The sequence below is a fragment of the Lepisma saccharinum genome, chromosome 4 (assembly GCF_977018435.1).
Source record: "Lepisma saccharinum chromosome 4, izLepSacc3.1, whole genome shotgun sequence".
In the NCBI taxonomy this organism is placed as follows: Eukaryota; Metazoa; Arthropoda; class Insecta; order Zygentoma; family Lepismatidae; genus Lepisma; species Lepisma saccharinum.
Window position 1 is genome coordinate 63,754,121 of NC_139232.1, and position 6,000 is coordinate 63,760,120.

General features: G+C 38.2%; 1 protein-coding gene across 1 annotated transcript in view; it reads right to left on the reverse strand.

The window, feature by feature from the left end:
- Positions 1–3,572, reverse strand: part of Pi3K92E (phosphatidylinositol 3-kinase 92E) — a 122,918-nt gene extending 119,346 nt beyond the window's left edge. The window contains exon 1 of the mRNA XM_083120630.1: positions 3,312–3,572. The gene's annotated coding sequence lies outside the window, so the exon portion shown is untranslated. The remainder of the gene's footprint in view (positions 1–3,311) is intronic.
- Positions 3,573–6,000: the final 2,428 nt, after the last annotated feature.

Consider the following 6,000-nt stretch of genomic DNA (forward strand, 5'->3'; position numbering starts at 1 on the left):
TACATGTAATTGGTTTACATGGCAATCGAATCAGGAATAGTTCCAGGCCTCGGGTTCGAATCTCAGGGTGGACATGAGCTTTCGAACTGGAATTATAGATCTAGATCTTCGTTCCTTATTCGTGGATGTGGCACGAATTTTATTATTTCATAATCTAGAACTAAAAACTCCATGCTCAACAGCCCTCTAAGGGCCAAGGCCAGCCAGAGCCTCGTTGGGTGACGCGTAGTCAGCGCATCGCAACTATTTTCTGGCGTTGAGACCGGATCCCGCTACTTCTTCTTTTCAACTAGCTCCCCAGTTGTTCTCACGACTCTGGGTCAGCACTAAAAGTTTGGCCGCTCCCACAGAGAATCGAACCCGGGACTCTCGCACCAAAGGCGAAAGCGCTAACCATTTTTTTAAAATTCTGTTATTTATTTTTTGTTTTATTTAATTTTTTATTTTACCATTTGGCTACGCGGGAGCCCAATTTTCATAATCAGTCGCGGTTAAAAATGAGCAGCAGTTTGCCAACTAAATCAACAAAGAAGTCAAATTACTCTTGTGAAAGTAGGCATGGCATGCTTTATTTTTGGTTAATCATAGAACTCGCTGCAGCAAGTCAACTGAAACACACGCACTCGTCTTGTAAGAACGTAACCAATTCCAGTCGCATTTTAATCATAGCAAAGAGTGTGGTTACATAACAACAGTTCACCTGACCAAGTGGCACGGAGTCGGTATAAATAATAGCCATAAAATTTAGCTTCTGTGCTTGTTACAGAAAACGAATTGATATATAATCTTTATGAGTACCGAAAGCTATTGTTCTTCCGATCAGTTCTCCGAACACGCAAAGATATATAAAAAAAAAACCTGCTATGTTGAAATAGCAATAAATAAAGATTTTTTTTTTCTTGGGAAGTGTTCTATCCAGGCATATTATTCTTTCTCTTCCCACCGTGTCTCTTTCTCTTTGTAGCAAACAAGTCAAAAGATAGTCTATATTAATGAAAATAAAGTCAAGCGTACAAGAAAAGAAAAATATATTAGACCTACACACAGAACAGCAAATACTGTCATGTTAAGCAGTGTTTGAATTTAACAAAACGTAGAACACCATAGAAGTCAATTTATATTGAGTCATTTCAGCAAAGATAGTAACAAACTATATTATTTAAGATATATTTATTAAAAACGGCGGACCATTTTTATTAGGAAAAGGCAATTTTATATAAACATACGCGTAAGACATGACATGCCGCTAGTATAATTGTTGTTTTCACACCTTCAAATGATGATGTAATACTGTATAAGAGGCTAATAAATATACTAATAAACTATGAGAATACGTATATTCTCACACAGAAGGAAATTCTGTCCTGGGAAATGTAGACCCAGGGATAGAATATCCAGAGCGAGGGAAATTTTCTGGCTCGCCCTCCCCTATCAATTCGAACACTAACATTTTCAAAAGAAAAACCTATGCACACCTAAAAGAAGATTACCCCAAAGTGCTTTCTTACACTCCTGGTGAGTTACGTCTTGCTTAATTTCAACAGATGTGTTTCCCAGGCTGTGTTGAGGATTATTTACTTCAACAAGTTTTGCATGAATAACTATACATTTGTATACAATAACATACAATTTATATAGTCAAGCCAGACAAATCCAATTTTCAGCGTATGTTTAGATTTTAGAGACAATATATAATTAATGTTAAATGTGCAACTTCGCCCAAAAACCAAATGTTATTTTTGTCTGATAGCCAATTTGGTGGCCGAGAGCATTAAGTGGTCGTCACTGAAGTTTCCGGTTTCGAGTCCCGGCTGGGCAGGGCTGCTATTTGCGAGTGTCCCGTCATTTCACCTATCATTACTCATCCTCATTGTCGCAATTAGCCAAAAATGAGAGAAAAACATTTTGGTGATTAATGTATCACGAGATAGTTGCTACTTGTTAAATTCGAATAGAATTAGGACATCCATAAAGTTTAATTGAAGTATTCTTACAATCCACCCATTAATTATGTACAGCCTGCTGCCAATGCTGAACACCTTATTTTTTATTCAGATATTCAGTACGGCAAAGGAAGTAAGTGCTCCATGCAACAGAAGAAACCAACCTGAAAGCCCTCTGGCTATAGTTGCAATGTTTTTATTAAGTGCTAGATTTTATTTAATTCTTGCTTTCTATTGATAAGTATCAAAAATATTTCATACTTGTATTAGTCTTATTCGTGTTTTATAAAGGAGGAGGGGGGTGGATTCTAAAATGTGTAACAAAGAGGAGAACAGAAATGCTGTGAGGTTCATTGAATTAGGTTATTTTGCGTTGCATTTCTGCCAAGTTTGTCTAATCGTGACGAATATGATGAGCGATGATATGATTAAATTGATGCAGGAACAGACATTCATTTATGCAAGAACAAAATCGAAATTTTTACAAATTTGAAAATCTTTGATGTTATTTTCGTGGTTTTTTTATAGGGTAACATTTAAATATTTCATATTTCGAGGGATGGGCATGGCTCCCATGGCCCCTCCCCTGGGCACGGGCCTGGTGTAGGCTATATATGGCTGCCCGGACAAACAGGGGTTGGTGCAGTTTTAAGTCTTCTTTAACTTTCAATTTAAATGATCTTTCCCTGGGCGAGATTCAGCAAATATTGATCTACTACCTAACCGGATCGGCACATGGAAAGTTACTGTCTGTAAATAGAAGTCATAATTCACATATATCACCTTTCAACTTTATTAACCATATACCCCCAGTGGCGTGACCAGGGTTTTCAAATGGACGGGTTACTTATACCTTTTTTTGCGGCCAGTCCTCATTTTGTCATCTTTTCCTGTCTTTGACGTTCTTTCCTTTAGCAATACTTGGCCAAAAGGAGGGTTATGATCTCCACCTACACCACCCTTGGGCACGCCACTGTTTCCCCCACCGCACTGTGCCACATTTTGAAAACGTCTCTGTACTTAGGTGGTACGTGAATTACATGACATGTACAATGTGTTGTCTACATGTATATCCAGATGATAGTTATTATTTTGAACATCTCAGATCACGATTAACTCCAACTACAGTGCAGGTAAGGTCATATTAAAAGTTGGTCAGGTAAGCTTGTCTATTTGAGTTCACCGGACAATTCTCAAGTAGCTAGCGTAACTGATAATGAACACAAGGCAGAGGAAAAACCCCACCTGGTTTTTAGAATCCAGGCTTTCGCAGCTGCAATTGTTTGGTATGTGGGTGGTCTGTGTTTAAGAACAATTTCCGCGGACATGACTGGGCATTAAAGTATGGTAAAGGTGATAAAGATTTACCTGGGTTATGTAACCTCTTTGAAACCAATCCATTTCTTCTATTCTTCACATCACGAGAACACGATTCAGATTCTCGGAAATTCGATTGTCGAATGACGAAGCATGTTAGCACTGCACTATCGGCGTTCGCGAAAGGTTAACAGGAACAGTCAACTTGATATTTTTACGGTTAACTGTCCGTTCCTAAAGTTCCCTCGCGAACACTGGAGCACTCGGAAGTCAGTTCGCTCACAAAACGCACGGACTGCAATGTAAAGTAAAATCGTCTGCTTGTGATAAGCGCCCATAACGTGGCAGCTTCGAATTGTGCAGCTGGAAACTTCAATACAATTGGTCAAGAAAACGATATAAACCAAGCTACGTGCAGGCGGATGTATTCTGTTTGTAATGTTTTTTTAGTAAGTGTTGCCAAACCAGATTATTTTAAGAGAACTAAGTGGCACATAAACCAGAAATCAAGAGACTATATTTACATGTCCTAGGGATAAGGCTCACAAGCAAAATTTGGAATTATGACATTTGATCCTCAATTTTTTACAGGGATAACACTGTTTCAAATTTTGTATTCTAAAACTACGTACTAGCCTACTACATAACTGCGACAACTATGACGACAGGTAAAGCGATGCTTAGTATCGCGAATATTTTAACGATACTCATCAGAGCAGCTTTGGGAAATTTGAAATGGTCTCTCTTAAACACCCTGTCACACAAAAGATGCTCTTCCCTTTGCTCTCTTGTGAGGATAGACCGGTATGGCGATTGCTTTCACCCCACCCATCCCCCGAGTATGCTGTTGGCGGTTATTCCATCGATATCGAAATAATGTTGAAAATATAGAGCAATTTGTGAATTAGGAGGGAAATAACAAACATGGAAGAAAGGATCAGATTTGGATCCTAAAGGGCCAGGTTGACAACGGTGCTTCTAGTATGTGACGAACAAAAGGCCAGACATCTTGTGTTAACCTTGCACAATAAAACACAGTTAACGACTTCCACTAGAGCTTCGGAAAGTTTCAAACTAACCTATTTACAAGATGTCACGCGGACAGGTTATTTTTTGGTAAGAGTAATTGATTCGAAACGAAAGTACACTTTCTGAACGGATTTGAGGATAATTTGTAGCTAATTTTTCATTCCAAGCGTGAAATTTTGAAACAACATGTTTATTCTGAATAAGTTTGGACCACATTTCCGCTCTGTAATTTATAATGTCCCAACCCACACAGCACACAAATGTCCAAAAGATATCCGCTGGATATCTTTTGTGTATTTGGGTCGGAATTTCTGGAAACCAATTGATATCCAGGAATGTCCAATTGACACCTACTGGATATCCATTTGTCCGCATACGTGATATCCAAAAATGGATATGTTTGGACATTTTCGGATCACTTTTGGACATGTTTTGGACATCAAGTGGGGCGGAATCTGGACATTATGCTTTGATTTAGAATTTTTTGTACGTACTTTGTATATTGTATGGACATGAAAAGTACAATTTTTGGACTAATTTTGCATCTTATCTGGATATTATTTTGATATGAAAGGATGTATGTAACAGTCAACCACCAATGTTTGTTGTTAATTTTCTTGCTCCCCCTTAAAATAGGCACTAGTCAAGTTGATAGTCCAATGAACTATCCGATCTGTAACTACGCACTGGTAATGAACAGGCTGGAAAGTTCATATGAACTAACCGATCTCTGAGTAAGTATGTCAGATTTCCAACACTTTTTTTTTTTTTTTTTTTTTTTTTTGCGAGTGTTATCCCGTTGAGAGGGTTATGCCCTCACTTCGGTAAGTGATTTCATTGTAAGTGATCTGTCTTTCATCATTTTGGAGGGTCTAAGTGCTTTTTTATATTGCAGGGTTCTTTTCTTATTAAGATTAGTGATTCGTATGTGTTAACATACTTTTGGGCGTGGTTGAGAAGAAAGTAAATATGAATTCCGATATTTGAAGTCGAAGTATTGTTGGCAATGCTTATGCTGCAGTGGTAGGATAAATATGGCATGATAACTGCGGTTTTATGAATACATGATGAGCAGGTGTTGTAAGCGCGTGTATAGTCATGGAAAAAAAGTTCTTCCCCATAAGGCTTTAATAGGAGCAAGTAATGCAGGAGGGTAGGCAACACATATTGCACCCTTCGATGATCGGGTGATTTTGCCTGTCTTAACACCGAGAAATGTGTTCCACGTGAAGGTCAACATGACAGGAAAGCAAAGAGGGTCACGTGACTATTGGTTACGTGGAGTGTTGTGCTTCTCCACGTCCCCAGTTCTTGATCCACATTGCAGAAGAAGTAGAGCTGCATGCAATATATGAAAATAGGTTGTTTTCAACTACACTCTTAATTATGATTTTCCCAATTGTAAATCTATCAGACGTAACTTGACGGGAGCAGAAAGGGCATTTGTAACCCCCCCCCCCCCAAAATCAGGTTTCTTAAAGCTGCTAAAACAGGAATTAAATACTATGATTTGACGCGTCCAAAAAAAGTATTATATTGAAAGATTGTTCCCAAATACGTAGATAGCAATTTAATACTTTGAAAGTGTCTCAGATTTGTTTATTATGTCACATCTTAGTGTGGCACAGGTCTACTACAAAAGTGGAATTTCGTAACAGAAATATGAACCCACTCCTTTTATTTCGTAGCCGATTTCATCTTGAAACTGAAA